Here is a 20,126-nt window from a genome sequence, read left to right on the forward strand (position 1 = left end):
CTAATCTTAGTCGTTGATTAGGGACATAATCTCGGCCGTTCATATGTCAACATGAAAAGTATAAGAAGAGGCTTGAGGGTCACTTGGAGAACGCACCAGAGTGATCAGTCATTCTATTCTCTAAAGCAAGGTTTGCTAAGAGAGATAGAATTAGTGATCAGGAGTTGCAGCTGAGGGGCATTGAATACAGAGAGACAGATAGCCAGAGATAGTGCCAGGAGAGCAGCGCAATAGCCGGGGAGAGTGACGCAGAGCCAGCCAGGGCTCATGCAAGGCCACAGAGAGGCAGTCGGGAGCTGCGCAGAGCCAGCCAGGGCTCATGCAAGGCCACAGAGAGGCAGTCGGGAGCTGCGCAGAGCCAGCCAGGGCTCATGTAAGGCCACAGAGAGGCAGTCGGGAGCTGCGCAGAGCCTCAAAGAGGCCAACGTTGTTAATGCAAAGGGCCAGAAGGCTGACGAAGGGCCTCCTAAGGCTGACGAGACCGATTTGGGTGATGCAGGGCCAGCGTTGGGCAGAGAGGGGTTGACATAGTCCAGAAAAGGCTGACGTTGGAGTTTCTAGGGCAGATTGGTGCTGAGGAGCTGTCGGAAGGATTATCCAGGGTTTCAGCAAGGAGATTTGTCTCAAACAGAGAGGTATCACTGCCAAGGAAATTCTCTGTTGGGTAGACTAGGTTTGGCACCCAGATTGTACTCTGATATTTCTTAATAAGAAAACCCTCAGATAGATGCACCGGTTTTCCCACATTGGGTTTTTCCGGGAACATTAATCCAAAAATAATGGTGTCATATGGTGTGATTATTTTTGTTCCTTCAGTTGTTGATCTATAATATGTTGAGCATGCACTAGTGTTTATTTTCAGTATTTACATTGTAAATAACTTGTTAAGTAACATAAGTAACATAACAAGTAGGTAGGAATAACTCAGATAAAGTGCATGGAGGGTTTCTAACATGACTTAGAAACTTCAACATGGTATCAGAGGGTGATTGTAGATCATAGGAGGACTGAGGACATCAGTCGAGCGGAGCAATAGCAACAGAAAATAGTTGTCCCGAGGTGACAAAAGTTGTTTCTAGCAAAGAGCAACAAGGAAAGGGTGACGCAGTGCCTGCGTCATCAAGGGTGAGCCGGTAAGAGGCAGTGTAGAGGCCAAGGAAGGTAAAGGGAGCCTCATGCAGAGCCACGCAGAAGCTGGGAGGGCTGACGCAGTTGTTTGAGGAAGCCGGGTTGCTGGTGCCGAGATTGCACAGAGCCTAGGAGCTCTCACCGTCAGGTTGCTAGGGTTTAGAAGGCTGTGGGAATATTGCATAGTGAGTTGGTGAGGTACTGTAGTCAGAACAGTACCTGATAGAGCAAGGCCAAGAGGAGGGAGTTTCTACCGAGGGTTTCTAGCCGAGGAACCCAGATCAGTGGTGCGGTTGCACAAGATGATTAGAGTAGGGGGCATCTCGACAGCGGTAGAAGGATTTCCAGGAGCGAAATCGGGACTCAGAGAAAGTCTAGAAGAGAACTTCCAGACAGGAAGTAGAGACTCGGAGGAGTCGAACAGAGAACTTCCAAGAGGGAAGTAGAAGAGCATCATGGCACTACACAGAGTAAGAGACCAGGACAGGCTGGATGGAGCGTTGAACTTTGCAGTCTGGAAGGCCAAAATCTTATCCGTACTTGACAAAAATCGTGTCAAGAACTTCGCCTTGAAGGTTATAGCTATCCCAGTCGACCCCAATGATAACGACAAGTACGAGGAGGCAATGGTGAGGGCCAAGAGCATCATCCTTAACGGGGTCAAGGACCATGTAGTACCACACATTGCCAAGAAGGAAATGACATATGAGATGTGGGAGGCCCTCAAGAAATTGTACCAGCATACTTTTGTGCAGAGAAGAATGTTACTTGAGAATCAGTTGAGGTCGTATTAGATGAAGAAGGGAGAACCGATTGACACCTTCCTCGGAGGACTGAATGAGATCTGAGATCAATTGACTGCTATAGAAGCCATGCCGGATCAGGAGTTGATGGTGAGGACAGCCCTGAATGCTGTCTTAGAAGACTGGGAGGTATTTGTCCAGAGTATACTGGGCAAAGGGACACTCCCACCTTGGGATGAGATGTGGGCGGCTCTTCGCCAGGAAGAGATCAGACGACAGTCGAAGATGGGTAGCAGCAGCAAAGGAATCAAAGTCAAGCAGGAGGAGGAAGATGCTACCCTAGCATCTGAGGGAAAGTAGGAAAAGAGGAAGAAAAAGGACCTCTCCAAGATCAAGTGCTTCCACTGTGGGGAGTTGGGTCATTATGCGACCCAATGTCCAAGGAAGAAGAGTAAGGGAGAGTCTTCCGAGACTAAGGCAGCGCTAGCAAGGGCAGAGAAGAAAGTTTTGATAGACGATGGTTGTGCCATGAGTGCACATGCACCACTTGAGCGGAAGTGGGGAGACATCGAGCTGTAGTTAGGCGGACTACAGGTGATGAGGGGCTGGATCCTCGAGGTACCCAGCCTCTTGGATTATACCTTGCCATGGGAGCCCCAAAGAGGAGTAGCAGGACTAGTTGAGTCGAGTAGAGATGGATGCGAATGAAGCAGTAGAGAGAGCTACAGTGTAGGAGTCCCAAGACAGCGCGAGGCTAGCAGGCTACAATAGTGCGAGAGGCACGGGAGTGTTGCATCAGTGCAGGATGGCATAGAGAGGTACGCAACAGTGCGAGATGCAGGGAGTTGTTGCAGCAGCGCTGAGGTCAGAGAGGGAGCACTTTTCAGCAGCAAAGGGAGCTTCGGCATCAGGAGGGTCTCTAGCCCAACAGGGAGGTCAGGTTGGGAGATCAGTTACTTACTTCTCAGTAACTGAGTTGCAGTGCAGTAGTGGGTAGCACGATGCAACATGATGAGAAGAGGTGCAGTGCGGATGCAGTGTTGGGAGAAAGGACCAACAACAGTAGGGATGCAGAGGGAGTTGTCATACAGATGCAGTAGAACCATGGGTAGTAGTACAGGATACAACAATGCAGAGGATGGTGGGCAGCAGGCCTAACATCAACACAGGGACTGATGCCAAATGATCAGAGTAATACTCAGTGAGGCGTATTGCTAGAGCACAATCCTCGCTAAGAGGGAGTGTTGATTTGGGGTAGCATCGAATGTGCTCTAGCTATGAAATTCGATGGAGAGGCTGAGGCACATGAGATCTCCAATACCCAGAAAGGGTTTGGGCAAATTCTAAACAATTCAGGAGATATTAAAATAATTAATATTTTTAATGGAGTCCCTAAGTCTAAACTTAGGGAAAATAAAATATTAATGTGGATTAATATGAAACTATGCTAGAATGGTCCAAAAGACATGGATCAAGCCAGATCTAATTTTAGCCATTGATTAGGGACTTAATCTCAGTCGTTGATATGTCAACAGGAAAAGTATAAGAAGAGGCTTGAGGGTCACTTGGAGAAAACACCAGAATGATTAGTCATTCTATTCTCTAGAGTGGGGTTTGCTAAGAGAGATAGAATTAGTGATCGGGAGTTGCAGCTGAGGGGCATTGAGTACAGAGGGACAGAGAGGTAGAGATAGTGCTGGGAGAGCAGCGCAGTAGCTAGGGAGAGTGACGCAGAGCTAGCCAAGGCTCACGCAGGGGCACGCAGAGGCAGCTGGGAGCTGCACAGAGCCGGCGAGAGGCCAGCGCTGTTGACGCAGACCCATCTGGGTGATGCAGGGCTAGCGCTGGGCAAAGAGGGGCTGACGCAATCCAGAAAAGGTTGATGCTGGGGTTTCTAGGGAAAATTGGTGCTGAGGAGCTGCTGAAAGGATTAGCCAGGGTTTCAGCTAGGAGATTTGTCTCAAACTGAGAGGTATTACTGCCAAGGAAATTCTCTGTTGGGTAGGCCAGTTTCACCACCCAGATTGTACTCTGATATTTCATAATAAGAAAACCTGTAGATAGCCACCGGTTTTCCCACTTTGGGTTTTCACATGGACAATGGTCCAAAAATAATGGTGTCATATGGTGTGATTGTTTATGTTTCCTTCAATTGTTGATCTATAATATGTTGAGCAAGCACTAGTGTTTATTTTCAGTATTTACATTGTAAATAACTTGTTAAGTAACATAACAAGTAGGTAGGAATAAATCAGATAAAGTGCATGGTGGGTTTCTAACTAAGTAGACTTAGAAACTTCAACAAAAAACTCAAGGGAAACTTATAAATAGAGGAGGATGGCCATTCCTCAAGCATTTTATTATGGGTGATTTCTCATTGTGTTTTGGTTTGAGCTCAGGTGAGTTCCTAAATCAAGGGTTTCAAGTGAGATCCTCACACTAGTTTTGGTGGATTTCATCGCCTCCCTAGCTAGTGCCATCCAGTTTCGGTGGACAATATTGCCACCCTAGGTGGGTTGTCTCAAGAAATTATTTAAATATCTAATCAATTTTTGTTGCAGGAAAACTTCAGTATCAAGGAACATATTCATTATTTGTAGGAGAATAAGTTCAAGAGGCTGAATTTTCCCTATAGGAGGATCGAGTTCCTTCTAAATCTAAGGCTAATTCCAAGTGATAGCAAAGGGTCGAATTGCAGAGGCATTAAATTGAGATTTCCCTACCTTGTCATCAAGGGGACAAGTCACTTCATTGGCAGATCGAATCATCAAGGTTTGAGGACGAATTGGCAGGATATAAGGAGAGACCAAAATATCTTCCTTTGCAGATCGCACAGCTTTCCATAATAGTTGTGTTTGCATTTTTATTGGCAGAGGAATAAAGGGTAATCCTGTAGCAATTAAACATACTCCCTCAAGGCCAAAACATGCTCACAATACCCAAGCCAAGTACCTTGAATTGGAGAGGGTTGAATCCCATCATAAAGGAAGTCAAATCTGCTCATAATAGCTAGGTTGAGTTCATTCATTTTGGAGAGGGCTGAATCACATAAAAATGGAGGCTGAACTCTCAAGGAGGCAAAGGATTAGTTGCCGGAAAATTGTTGTGTTTGAGAGTTGAGTTTCCCTCTATGAGAAGCCAAGGAGAAATAATATTTTCTTTGGGTTGAATCCTTGATTTGAAGGAGGCTGAATTCATTTAAAGATCAGTGTCAGAAGGAGGAGATCTATCGTAGCTTCTAATCTGGGCCGTTGAATGTCAACGGGGAGATTATTTAAGGAGGCTTGAGAGTCACTTGGAAAGACACACAGAGAGTTAAGAGAATTGATTTTCTAAAGTAGAGCAGAGGAGCTGCCGGGAGAATTTCGATAGTGAGCTATTGCAGTGAGGGGCGGGGATAGTTGGGTCAGAGTATCTTCTCCAGGACCCAGAATACATAGCAGAGAGAGGTAGAGAGACACCATAAGGGTTGACGTTGGGCCAGAAGGGCCCACGCAGAGATTGACACTGAGCCAAAATGGCTCATGCAGAGACAACACAGTCATCCAGAGTAGAAGTTTGAGTTTTGCAGAGGAGATGACATTTCTGAGCCGGGAGAGCTAGAAACTGCTCTAGAAGGCAAGACGTTTCCTAGTTGAGCTAACACAGGGCCATCATAGAGATAGTTGGGGATAGTTGATTCAACTGTTGGAACAGTCAGGAATTTCCAAGTAGAGTGAGGTAATCTCACTAATTTTTTCTGCCAATTTATTTTCTCTGTAACTGGATTGCCAGAAGGGCATCCAGAGTTGTATTCAGAAACTATTGCTTAATAATATAAAAGCCTTAGAGCTGCTGCACCGGTTTTCCCGCATTGGGTTTTTCCAGGGACATTTGTCCAAAAAATATTGTCACTTGTGTGGATTTTTCTCTATTGTTATGCTCTTGTTTTAGGCAAATAAATTAATTAAGTGAAGGTTGCAGTTGTATTATCTTTGATATTTGCTATAGGAAGCAGTAGATAATTTGTTTCAATGATTAACAAACAGGACAAGTTTAATCAATTGCTGCAGTAAGTAGATTCGGGTGAGGATTCTCGAATTTTCACATGGTATCAGAGCTATAGGTGGAACAAGACGAGTAGAGCCGGTAGATCTAGCGCTGAGCAGAAGAGGGAGTTCGAAAAAGCTGCAGGAGACAACAATTCGAAACCCCAGAGGGTTTGCACAGTTCTTAGCTGGAGGGCTAAAATTTTGAGGCAGTCTCTCCTTGAGAGTCGACGGAGAGAAGGGCTTCCAAATTGAATTTTTGTCGGGGCAGAGGGAGCAGCAATGAAGCCTCAACATGAGGAGAGCTGGTCGGATGTAGATTTTTCTGCAAGCAGTTTGTTGGGAAAAAGATTGTTAGAAGAAAGAGGAGAATTTGAATTTGAATTCTCTAGAGATAGGCAGCAGCAAAGGGCAACAATTTTACTAGCTCCAACAAGGAGTGCATACGCTATCCCAGCGACAGCACAGAGGACAGAGGAGGTTATTCGACTTTCTATTTTTTGGCAGAAATGGCAACCAGTGGCTTGAGGCATCAGGATAGGTTGGACGGAGCATCCAACTATGCCATCTGGAAGGCAAGTATGTCATTCCTTCTAGATGAGCATGCCCTCAAGACATATGTCGACAGCGTGGTGGTTGTCCCTGCAGATCCAGATCCGCTGTAGAAATACTGAGCTGAGATGGCGAAGGCCAAGAGGATGATCCTGGATGGAGTCAAGGATCACGTGGTGTGTCACGTTGCTATCAAAGGGACTGCTAAGGAGATGTGGGATGCCTTGGCCACATTACTTCAGGGATATTCCCTCCAATGGAAGATGTACTTGGAGCAGAAGCTGAGATCTACTCAAATGCAGAAGGGGGAGTGTGTGGATCCATTCCTCACAAAGCTGAAGGAAACCTGTGATGAGTTGTCTGCTGCGGGGCATACACCTCAGGATTCAGAGTTGGTTAGACTGGCCCTCAATTCTATCTCAGATGAGTGGCAAGTCTTTGTCTAGAGTATCTTGGGAAGAGCAGCATTTCCAAATTGGGATGAGATGTGGGCAGCTCTAAAACAAGAGGAGCTTAGGAGAGACTTAGTCAAGGTCAAACTTGATGAAAGCAGTAGCAGCAGTGGGTCGAAGCCCAAGGAGGAGGAAGATAATGTAGCCCTTGCATCGAAGGGACAATAGGAGCAGCGGAGACGTAAGAAGGGCGTCTCGAAGATAAAGTGTTTCAGGGGTGGGGAAATGGGTCACTACACTACACAGAGTCTTCTCAAGAAGAAGGACAAGGATAAGAAACATGATCTGAAGGCTACGCCCACGAAGATCGAAGAGGAGGAGTTTGACATGACATTTGAGATACCTCTGTTGTAGCATTTTTTGGTTTTGGTAAGTTAGTATCAATTAGTCAAAAAATGAGAATATATTTCAAAAAAATGCTAAGTTAGGATATGGACAAGAAGAATATTAGATAAAAAATGTTAGGGATATTTTATGAATAAGTCCATATCAAATAAAATGTTAGAATAGATGCCCTAAAAAATGAAGGAAAAAATAAAATGTTAGGTTAGAAAGAAAAGCAAAAAACAATAAACTCTGAAAGTGTTGCAAATCCAAATGCCACTACTCTTAGTCAATTTTATTTTTGCAAATAAAGGTTGTGTGCAGATTGTTTAAATGCCACACCTAGTTCATCTAATCCAATTGTACAGTTTAAGCATGATTGGATTTGATTTAAATTTTTGTCAATAGGTAGCAAATAAAATTGGCTCAACAGCTTAATCTGAACCAATGGAGGAAATAAGGGATAGAGGTAGATTAGTCATTAAAAGGAAATATTGAGTTTCTAGCCTAAATTCACTCGGATGAATAAATGAAAATATTAGGAGTATAAAGGGTAGGTAGACATATGAGAAATTATTGGAGCATGCAAGGATTTTATCCTAAGTTGTAACATTGGATAATTCTTACATGCGATGTTGCATTTTGATTTAATTATGGATTCTTAGTACCAATGTATTTTGCAATATCCTAACTTCAAACATTCATTTTCCATAACATCAAACAGTCACATTCGTCGAAATCATGATCCCACCATCACTTCCGTCTCACATGTTAAATCCCTTTCACCCTACCTTTCATCCCACATGCTCCCCCGACATCCGATGGCCCACATCCATCCTCGGCCCTCATTTGTCGTCCAAACTTTATCGACCGGGGGGTCCGAAGTGAGCAATTTCCGAAACCGCCACCTTAAACCACCTTAGCCTCATTTTAGTCTTTCGGGACTAAAAATCCCGAAACAACTTACCACCTCAAGCTACTCCTGAACGCGGTTTACATGCAACCGTTTACCGCCGCTCCATGTTGCCATCCACATCCACTCCACGTCATTTCTCCATCCAATCAACTGTCACTTATCCGTTGTTCATTCAATTCACCATCTCCCACGAATTTATGTCCCAAAGACTCGTTAATTAATCAAGTTTGATAATTAATGTAGTTTTAATCGTTCATTCAGTAGCTCCGCTCCAATTTTTCCATTAAAAGCCCCATTCCTCCATGAAAACGGTAACAAAGTACATTCCTGTGACCAAATTGATCACTCACAGTTTGCCTCCTTAATTAAAACAAAATCTCAGATTGAAACATTTCAGAGGGAACTTAAGAATCTTACATTGGAAACAAATTGGGTTTGGCAAGAGAAATTTTGTGGGAAGAAATTACTGAAGCAATTAAGGATATCTGGCCCTATATCAAGATAGTGTTTGATCAAAAAGACCTCTTAGAGAAAGCTCAAGAAGCTGTTGAAACTATTTCTAAACAACTTGAGGATATGTGAGAAATTGATTCTGATATAATCAAGTTCCTCAACTCTAAAGATAGCTATGAGCTTGAAGAATTAGGGATAAATGACAGAACATCAACTATTCTGGAAGTAAAGAAGATCATCACCAAGAAGAACCTCATCCTTTAGTTGGAAGAAAAGTGCAACAGTGTGAATACAATAATTCAGCGTTTTTTCAGTAGGATTGAACCCTTGACCAGCAAGGGTTTGCCCTCTATGCTTGTATTTAATGACAAATTAATGCCTATTAAGGATTATGTTAGAAAGCTTACAGAGGTAGGCACCAACGTAGCTTCAGTTTCAAACATAAGAGATGCAACAACACCAAGAGTTGTGCTAAATGCACTCAGGGACACCTCCCTCATTTTAGATGAGATTAGGCATATATTTCCAGTAAAACCCACTTTCACGAAGTATACAGAGATGGATGAAATTTACAGAAGGGTAACCAAAATATCTATCCTAGATAAGAAGCGTTGTGAAGTATTAACTGATTTACTAGACTAGAGGGTGATCAAACAACATTCAGCCTTTACAGGAACAGTCATCACAAGTTCAACAGTTTTCGAATTTCTCAGCAACAATCATCAAACAACTCAGCACCAAAATAGTGCCAGATCAGCTAGCAGTTTATATTCCTGATTTTGTAATTATCTATTTTTGTAAAATAGTTTAAGATATTTTCTCAGTTCTCAGATTGTATAAATAACTCTCTTTCACGAGTTATTAAGGGGTTGCACCCTTGAAGAAGCATTTCTAAGCATTGAATGTACTTGAATTTTCTGAATCATTAATACAAAAGCAAATGGATTCTGAATTCTGATTCATACAGTTTCATTTTTCTATAAGTTTTTCCAGTTTTATTTCATAGTGTTTTCTTCATGTTCTTATGTTTTACAAAGATAACCAGGTAGGAGTAATTGTGTTTCAATTATTCTTATAAGCTTCTAAAGTGATCATTTATAAAGAGAATGAATTACATAAACTATTTGTTTTATTAATTCCCTCTAAATCATAATATCATCAGCATCTGTTGTAAGCTTAAGCATATTTTGTTAAACCTTCTAAACATAGTTTAAAGGTTTTCTTACTTATGATTATTTAATCTTCAATTTGAAGACCGTGATAGTCATACCACCTCTGTGTTTCTTCTCACCACTATGCAAGCTATACCATTGTGTGAATTTCGATAGCAGCCCTCTGTTTTGATATTAATATTATTCAAAGGGTTAGGCCTCACTGTTTTAAATCTGTTTCCTACATTGGTCCTCCAAATAAAAACAAAACCCCCAAAACAATTATCTTAGATACTCTGGCATAATAGCTGACGATTATCATCTCAGAGATACTACATCAATCTGGCGCCGTTGCCGGGGATTCGAATTTCATTAAGTTTTCCTAGTTCAATGATATTATTCCTATTCCTTTAAGGTGATTAAAGGTCTAGATAGGTCAAAATATTTCACCTGGAAACTCCACTATATCAAACTGGCACCTTCTAAGCACACTAGATCCCATTCTGAATCTGACATAGTTAGTCCTCTGTCAGATCCAGAAAAACTTGTGAGAAAGGCCAGTTCTAGAAGAAGACACAAACCATCTTCTTCTACTTCAGCCTTGCAGTCTGAAGATATATTACAATTTGATCCCTATAGTAATATTCCATCCAATCCAGAGTACACTCACCTATCACCTAGGGTTGCTGAACTCCTAGACAGGGGAGTTGATTTCAAATCAACTTTCCTTATTCATTCACTTGAATCTCATCCAAAACCCCCACTTCCATTGGGATCACCTAAATTTGAGTCTGACCTAGGTGTTCATCTACCTGAATACAAACCTACAGACTTTATATCCCCCACCACTTATTCATTTCATTCCACTTCTGAACCACCAGAATCTTCTACTTCTAAACAGCCTAAAGAGTCCTTTGCTATATATTCAAATCCACTCTTTGAAAATGAAGAGGATATTCATTCTCAGGTCGACAAGTTGGTGATTAAAACTCCTTTAAAATCATTCCAGAAGTCTCCACCTTCTTTATCTCCTCCTTCTTCACCCCCACATACTAAGTCTCCCCCTCTTTCACTGTCTCCCTCTTCCTTATCATCATCTTCACAAACATCTCACTCATCATCCTCTACTATGGCATTCCAACCCATTGTACAGGCAAGATATGAAACTTTAGTTTTACCTCCAGTCCTTGATGCTTTCCCAAATGGATATTTAAAGCACCTTCCTAGATATAATGGAGAAACAGGTCCCTCAGCTGAGGATCACCTTCAAGCCTTTCTAGACTTTGCAGATAACATGAACATAGAACAAGAAAATGTTTACATGAGGTTGTTTGTTCAGTCTCTTGAGGGAAATGTGAGGACTTGGTTTAGGCAGTTACCTGCAAATTCCATTAGAAATTGGGAAGAATTAACAAATATATTCAAAAATCAATGGGGAGTGAAGAAAGATGCTCTTTACTTTTTAACTGAGTTTGAAGAACTTAAAAGAAAATTTGGTGAACCTATCTCTGATTTTATCAAAAGGTTCAACAAAATTTATCATAAGATTCCCCTTGATTGCAAACCACCTGTAGCAGCAGCTAAATCTAGGTTTCCAAAAGCTTTTGATGATGATTTTGTTGTGATGTTAAGAGAAAGGACTTCAAGGACTCTTGAAGACATGCAAACTAATGCTATAGAGGTGGAAGCAAATAGGTCTGCCTCAGCCACTTTAAAATCTAAAGAGGAAAAATCCCAAAGAAAACTTAAATCAAGTCAAGAGGCCTCAACTTCCTCTAAGACTAAAACTGAAGACTCTAAAATAGAAGAAATAACTTCGCTTCTAAGAAATTTGTCCAATAGAATTTCCATGATTGAAACTCAACCTAGAACAGTTCAACAAACGGTCACTCAACCCCAAAATCAAAATCAAGGTCAATACAAAAGAAATCCACCATTACAAATTCTTCAAAGGCCTAGTAATGATCAACAGGTTCCAACTCCTTTATTGATAGATGATCAACAGCCTGATGACAACACTATGACTATAACTGAAGATATTAATAATATGGATACCTCTTTTGGTTAGACTGCTATAATTCTTCTCTCACAAAAAAATCAGGTTCAACAAGATCAAGACTCCTCATAGGCTTCCAAATACCATGCCTTTTCTGAATTCCTAATTGCAAAACTAAACAAAAGATATGATCTTAGGCCCAGACCTGGTCCTGGAAGACCCCCTAAGGAACCTCCAACAATTGAACCTCGTACCAAAGCTGCTGAAACTCAAACAACTATTATTCGACCATTAAATCAGTCAACTGATACCACTCAAATTGAAAAAATTGTTTTAATTGCATTTAATGTTGAAAAGGAGTTAGAAAGAGTTAAAATACCAATACCACTTCCAGAACTTTCCAAAAACCCTGGATATAAAAATCAAGTATCCAAATGGATACAAAACACCTCAGTTGATGCTTAAAGTGATATCATTAGTCTTCAAGATGAAAAACCAGCAGTTCTTTTTGGTCCTAGCTCAGGTATGGTAGATGAAATAGTACCCCCTTTCTATGTGACTCTTAAAACAAATGATTCTATGTTATACAATTGTATGCTTGATTCTAGAGCATCACATAATCTTATGCCAAAAACTATCATGGATAATTTAAATCTTGACATAACTAGATCCTATCATGATTTGTACACCTTTGATTCCAAAAGGGTTCCTTGTCTAGGATTGATTAAGGATTTAGTAGCCACTCTCGCCCAAATCCTAGTAAAGAGTGTATTCTTAGATATAGTTGTCACAGATATCCCTCCCAAATTTGGAATGCTCCTTTCAAGGTCTTGTTATGCCAAATTAGGGGGAACTCTTTAGATGGACATATCTTATGCCGCTATTCTAGTTTATGGGGGAGAGCAACTAAAGCTGTATAGAGAGGTCAGATTTGTGCACACTGTTTGTAAAAGAGATCAACCAAGAAACCATCCCATATATGCAATTGACCAAGATTTTGGTTGTTTCCAACTTTCTTCAAACCAAACCCATGAAACTCGAGAAAAACTTGATGTAATTGAAAGACCTGTACAAATCAGACCGATGTCTGGAAGCTATTCTTTGAATGTTCTTGTACAAAATATGGAGTAGAAGCTGGGGTAGTATTAATCTCACCGGAAAAAAAGAAAATATTACACAATCATGCAAACTTGATTTTGAAGTTACAAATAACGTGGATGAATATGAAGCTTTCCTTTTAGGACTGTAATTAGCCAAGAGCTTAAAGGTTCAAAATTTGAGTGTTTTCACTGACTCAAAGCTCATTGTTAAAAAATAAGAAATCTTTGCCAGACAAAACATCCTAGGCTTAGATCTTACCGAAATGAGGTTTGGGATTCAGTTGAAAATTTTCTTCAACGATTTTAATTTGACTTACATCCTAAGTGATCAGAATATTCATGCAGATTCCCTAGTTGTTTCTGCTAGTTCATTTAAAATCCCTGATCAAACTAATGTGCTCTATCAAATATAAGTCAAATACAGGCCATCCATCCTGTTGTCGCACAGATTGTCGCGACAACGCTCAGACCGGGGGCTATCACCCTGATCCCCGATCTCTCCGTTTAAGCCTGTCTCTTGCGGCTAAGGGGGGTAGACCCCATAGGAAAATGGATGACCAACTGTGAACCAGTTGGGTTGGGAGACACGAAAGAACAAGCACTAAATTGATATTATCAAGTTAATATACCAGTGCCTTATGGAGTTAATGTTTAAATGATTACTTACTAAATGTTGCAGAAATGTAAACCATGTAGAGCAATCATTTATCATCAAATAACTCAAACAAGATTAATTAAAATGCTTAATGGCTTAATGATACTCCAGCAGTTAAAAATTCAAAAGATAAAGTTCGATACACAACCACGTAATTTTAAACGCTAACCAGATATCACATTCATGATCATTCAAGAATGCTAAATCACATAAAAATGATAAACATTAATTCCACGTCAAAATTTTAGCCTCAGCAGAAAAGATAAAACGTGATAAATCCCTGAGCCAAGACTGAATCTGGCAAAATATTTCCAAAATAATTTTTTATGCTTTTCAAATGAAAATGAAACTTTAAATCCAAAAAAAATGAACTAACTATAAAATTAAAATCTAGAACCCTTTTTATGATTTTAAAGGCTTTATAATTTTTATGAATTTTTATGATTATATTTTAAAATAAAACTTAAAATTAAAATTCAAACTAAAACTGAAGTCTAAAAATATAAAACTAAAACCCTAACTAAAGGGACTTTTTATATTTTATATTTTTTATAATATTTATGATTTTAATTAAAATTTTTATGTTTTTTTAAAAACTTTAAACTTAAAACCTAGAAAAAAAGGAAAAATAAAATCTAATCTAATCTAACACTAAAACTATAAAAAATCAAATCTAAAGTCTTAAAAGAAAAAGATTTTTTTTTTTTTTTTTTTTTTTTTTTTTTTTACGCTGAACTAAAATTAAACCCAAAAACTAAATGGAAAAATGAAATACATAAAAAAATTAAATGCTACCCTAACTAAAATAAAATGACGTGAATCCTTTTCCTTTTTTTTTTAGTGCATGACAATATTCCAGATTAAAAGATTTAGACAAAACATAAAAAGAAAAAATTTGATCTATTCTAAACTTTTGTTTTTAAACTCTAATGCACACGTCTGTATCGAAACCTAAAAAAAAATTTACCTGACGCCCACGAGAAACGCCTGATCCTCATCCTGTCGTGAAGCTTCAACGATCTATGCATTGATCAGGTGCAGGCCCACGGAGTTTTGGTGCAGGTGATGCATGGCTTAGAGTGAGAATGTTAAACACACAGGAGTCTGGAGCAGCGAATGGACACCTTCAAAAAAAATAAAATCGACGTTTGCTTTGCCTGTTGTTTGCAAGTATGATGATGTTTGACAGCTGCAGATGACCGTGTGAGAGAGTTTTGATGGGTAAGAGGAGCAGGTTTTCAGCGTGGAGGCAATGAATTCGTGGGGCAAAGGTATGGTGCGAGATGGCAGCACGCAGGTAAGAAATGGTAAATTTGCAAGAAAGAAATGAATGCAGAGAGACAGGCTGAGGTGCTGCGTTTGCAGATTTGTGGGTGAAGGCGTGGGTAGCGCAGGGCTGGAAGTGGCAGCGTGAAGGGTGAAGGGGCTGCCTGAGAATGAGGATCTGCTTGCAGGTTAGATGGCGAGGAATGGGAGAGCAGCAAATCGATGGAGGGAGAGCTGATGGATGAGGAAGAAGACAACGTAGAGCTGTGTGTATCTGCTGGCAGCTTTGATGAAATGATGGTTGAGGGGAAACGAGCAGCTGGGCAGTGTAATAAGCTTGGAGCCAGCCAACAAATGGATTGATGCAGACGGTAACAGATCTGGAGCAAAGTATCAAGGGTTTTTTCCACGGTTTGCCTAGAATTAAAAAAAAAAAAAAAAAAATCAAACCCCAGGCAGCAGCAAACAAACTGCCCTAGAAAACCCCTTCTTCAGAAAAATTGAAAACCTGCTGAAGATTGTCCCTGCAGACTTTTCAAAATTTGTACCTGCAACCTGAAGACAATGAAAGCAAACAACCAGAACCTGAAACTGCAAAAAATAGATGCAACCCTAAAAAAAAACCCTAAGAACCAGCTAAATAATTACAATTTTTAGAAATTGAAGGGTCTTAAGCACCCAGATTTGTCAATAATCACAGTAATATTATCAGAATTTAATTTTAATATGAGGCACTTCAGAAAACCCTGCATGCATTCATGAAAAATATTTCGAATGATAAGTCTGGGATCAAGAACTGGCTGGGCTCTTTCAGAAACATAACCCAGGAGTTGGCTGGTTCAGCCGAGAACTTCCCCTAATGCTCGGTAAACTCAAAACTAAGATTTCCTGCACAGCTTACAATCAACCATTAACATAGCGGGAAAAAATGCTAGTGAAATCCAGATCAAATGGAGGTACCTGCCATTATATTTCAGAATCTAAACTATCATTCAAACCCTAGAGATCAGACAAGATACCTGTGCCTAAATCAATCTTCATCAAGCTAAAATCAATAGCTGAAAATAAAATTATGTAGAAAGAATAAAAGATCTTACAACATTCCCAGAAGAATAACACCAGCAAGATTTTTAACCCCAAAGTCTTTCTTTATTGCACAAAAAATGACTACAAGAGAGCTTTCTTTAGCACCAGACTCTCAGATCAAAATCTCATCTCAAATGACCCCTAGCACCCTATTTAAAGGAAAAATTCCCAATAGCTAGTTCGAGTGATCCATGTTAAAATGATCTTGACCATTGATGAGGATCAAGATATCTCTTAATCTCATCCGTCGAATTTTTAATGCATTAAAAAATTGAAATTCTGCATTTATTTACTCAAAAATATTATTATTTTATTATTTTTAGGTTTTTACTTTATTTTTTTATTTTTATTTATTATTATTATTATTTTTTAATTTTTCAATTTTTTAATTTTTAATTTATTTTATAAATGGATCTTCGAACTTAGCCTTTGGAAAAATCACCTAGGACCTAGGACTTAGGACTTATGAGGGGATTAAAACATTTTCTAACCCTCAAGACACTTTACATCATGACTTTTACAACTTTACATCTCAAGGGGGAGAACCCATTTGACATAGACCCTCATAAACCACACAGTTCTGCGACACAACTATAATCTAGCAGATTAACATACTAGGATTCTCCTAAGATTCTAATGACAAAATCCATTCTGGATTTGGGGTTAGGCTGAAGGAAAACTCTGCCGATCATGGATCAGTGAGACAAAAAACCTTCCGGAACGTAGATTATCACTAGAAAATTAGGTCCACCTAGGCAATTTACATACATGACTCAACTCTGCTAAGATTATTTACAATTCACACATGCAGACTGGGTTTACAGCATAAATTGATCAAGTCGACGATGATTGTCGAATGGCACAGACACATCAATCAAGCGCTATCCCTTTTGCGAAGAAAAGGGGGTGTACTGCTATGGGAAGTTGACACGTAGTGGTCAACGCATCCCATATAACCTAAAATACTGGTAGATTTTTGAAGATGATGAACAATTAAAATCTTTTCTGCAGGTTATAGATGAATTTTCAGTTCTACAAATTGATGAAAATACAACAGAAACAATTGAGAATTCAAATGAAAATGATAATTCAGATTTCAACTCAAAAATTTCCAATCATGATATCATTCAGTTGTCTAACAATTTCATTCCCAAAGGACTTATTCCTTTAGAAAAATTGTTTGATCAAAATGATGTCCACAGAAACCCACAGTCAATTTCTCCACAAGATGACATAGAGGAAGTAAATATTGGAACAAATGATGACATTAGGAGCATTAAAATATGTGCATCCTTAGATCCCGAAATTAAAGCTCAATACCTTAAGTTATTTGAAAAATACAAGGATGTTTTTGCATGGAACTATGCTGATCTAAAAACTTATGATACATCATTAATACAACATAAGATTCCTTTAAAACCAGAAGCAAAACCTTGTCAACAGAAACTTAGGAGGATTAATCCAGCACTTCTACCAACTGTAGAAAAGGAAATTAAGAAAATGCTAGATGCCCAAATTATCCTCCCTCTTAGATATTCTAATTGGGTTGCTAATTTAGTTCCTGTTAGAAAGAAGAATGGAGAAATTAGACTTTGTGTGGACTTTAGAAATTTGAACAAAGCATCATTAAAGGATAATTACCCTTTACCCAAAATGGATCAGTTACTTCAAATGGTTTCAGGAGCACAAAGACTTTGTATGCTTGATGGTTTTTCAGGTTACAATCAGATAAATGTTGATCCAGTGGACAGAGAGAAGACAACTTTTACTACACCTTGGGGTACATTTATGTATTCTAGAATGCCTTTTGGCTTATCCAATGCTGGAGCAACGTTTCAAAGGGCTATGGGTATAGCTTTTGTGGGTCAGGGAAACAAATTTGTAGTCATTTATCTTGATGACATAACTGTTTTTTCTAATTCTAATCAGAAACATCTAAAGCACTTGATGAAGGTCTTTGATAGGTGTAGGAAATTTGGAATATCCCTCAATCCTAAAAAGTCTTTTTTTGCTATCAAAGAAGGAAAACTGCTAGGCCATATCATCTCAAAAGAAGGAGTGGTGATTGATCCAAAACGTGTTTCTGCAATAAAAACATTGTCATTACCTATAAAAAAGAAGGAGATCCAAGCTTTTCTAGGCAAGATTAATTTTTTAAGGAGGTTCATCACAAATTATGCTAAAATTGTGAAAAACATAACTGATATGCTCCGAAAGGATCATGAAGTTAAATGGACTATCTCTTCCAGGTATGCATTTGACCAAATCAAGAAGGCTATCTCTAAAGCTCCAACCTTGGCCAGCCCTGGTTATACCAAACCATTCAGTATCTTTTCCTTTGCCTCTGAAACAACCCTTGTTGCATTAGTGTTAGTAGTAAGCGACCAATTTTGGAATGGAATAGAAACATTGCTTAGCCAGGGAGGTTGACTTTAACAGATCGTGCACTATATTTCGAGGCAAATGACTTAACCAAACATTAGAAGGCTATAATACTTAACCTTACAAATTGCGATGCATGTGGGGAAAGACAAAAGTTGGCCCTTTTGGAGTCTCACTTTTTGATTTTGCTATATCAGTGTCATCTAATTCTAAGATTGAAGTATGGACTTTGGAATTTTTTGAGTTTCATGGAGAAATGCAGCGTGATGTTTGACATGCTTCTATTAAAGAAATAATTTTTGTTTATGCATTCATTAGAGAGTATGGCCCTACGACCAATGACCCTTCAATGACTTATGTGAATGGAGAAAATAGTGGTAGTAAAGCAGGAACTGGTGTTGTGCATAGCATTGTGAGACTCCAGCCTCTCCACTCCATGCAAGGAATAGCCCTTGAAGATCCAATTAAGAATGCACAATTTTCTTATTTGAATAATGCTCCAAGTGGGGATCTAGTATACCAGCCCTTGCAGTTGAATTTTGGGATGGATTTCTAGATAACAAATCTAAAAATATTATTGAGGATTTTGAGAGAAATGGATTTTCAACACAAAATGACTTTAGAGTTGGTCCTCATGCAGTTGGTTCAGATTGAAGCATATACCTCCCGTGGATGATTTCTACATCATGGGGCATCAGAGAATCTATTGCATTTTTGAAGCAAAATTTAGGGAGACAAGCACTAGTCATTACAAGAAACCTTGTTGTGGGAGATGTGAATCTAATGGAAAGGGTTACACTGAATTGCAAACAGAAAAGCCAGATGTTTGAAAAGACACAATCCACAATCAATGTTGCATTGTTAAAGGGAATTCAAAGCAATACTTACCTTTTCAAGTAGCTTATTCTACCATTTTCAATCATTTATATCAATTTCAGAAAGCTTATATGTTGGAAGAACCTGTTGTTAACAATTTAATTCCTTGGAGTTCCATATACACTCATTTACAAGAATTGGCTTCAATATATATTTCCTTTCCTTTTGATTGTTGTGGCAATGAGAATGCTTGTATTGGAAACACTTAAAGCACAGGGATGATTAGGAAGGAACTTTGGTAAAGTAAAAATACGATAAAAAACACCTGCAAACAAAATTCAAAATATTATTGCATTAAAGGAGACAATGAATGATATGGAAGATCACCTTCAAAAGTTAAATGTTGCACTTTTGAAGCTTCAGACAATTTTTACATTTGGTGAAACCCAGGTTACTAATGAAGTTGTATTTTAAATTTTAGGAATGGCGATAGTGTTGATAATATTACCATTCAGATATGTGTTTGCTTTCATTCTACTCGGTGTGATCACATGGGAACTTAAGTTTCATCAAAGGATGATTCTCCAGTTCCAGCCATTTCTAAAATATTTGGAAGGTTTGTTTGAAAATTATCATCAAAATACTAAATATGAAGAGATAGAAGAGACTCGAAAAGAATTTACATACCTACTAGTGGAAAATCAAGCCAGTTGTGGTGCGCTCGATCTACATGAGACTAACTTTGGGCAATATCCATTCCTTGAACTACAACAACTAGATCCTGAACTTTGTTTTACGCAAGATGGTGAGAACTGTTAGAAAATCAGAAAGGCAGAAAGATTTTCTTGTTCTTGATAATTACTTGTGATGTTTCTTATTATTACGATTACTTATATCTTCTTTCTTTAGTTCATCAACCAATTACCAAAAGTAGTAGCACATAAAATAATAGACACCAGATGTAGGCACATGCTAGGGAAAAACCCCCCTCAAGGGGAAAACCCAGTCAAGATAATTCTTCCTTTAAATGGTATTCTTTGAGACTCTTCGCCCTAGACCAACTAGACCTTATCTCCAC

The 20,126-nt window shown here is 39.1% G+C and overlaps 1 pseudogene; it reads left to right on the forward strand.

Moving 5' to 3' along the window:
• The window catches only part of LOC149171192 (uncharacterized), a 41,772-nt pseudogene extending 21,905 nt beyond the window's left edge, over nucleotides 1-19,867 (forward strand).
• The last annotated feature ends 259 nt before the right edge of the window (nucleotides 19,868-20,126 follow it).

This window comes from Pinus tabuliformis, chromosome 4_2, assembly GCF_031772625.1.
Source record: "Pinus tabuliformis cultivar Carrire ecotype Pingquan chromosome 4_2, CPIR1, whole genome shotgun sequence".
Taxonomy (NCBI): domain Eukaryota; kingdom Viridiplantae; phylum Streptophyta; class Pinopsida; order Pinales; family Pinaceae; genus Pinus; species Pinus tabuliformis.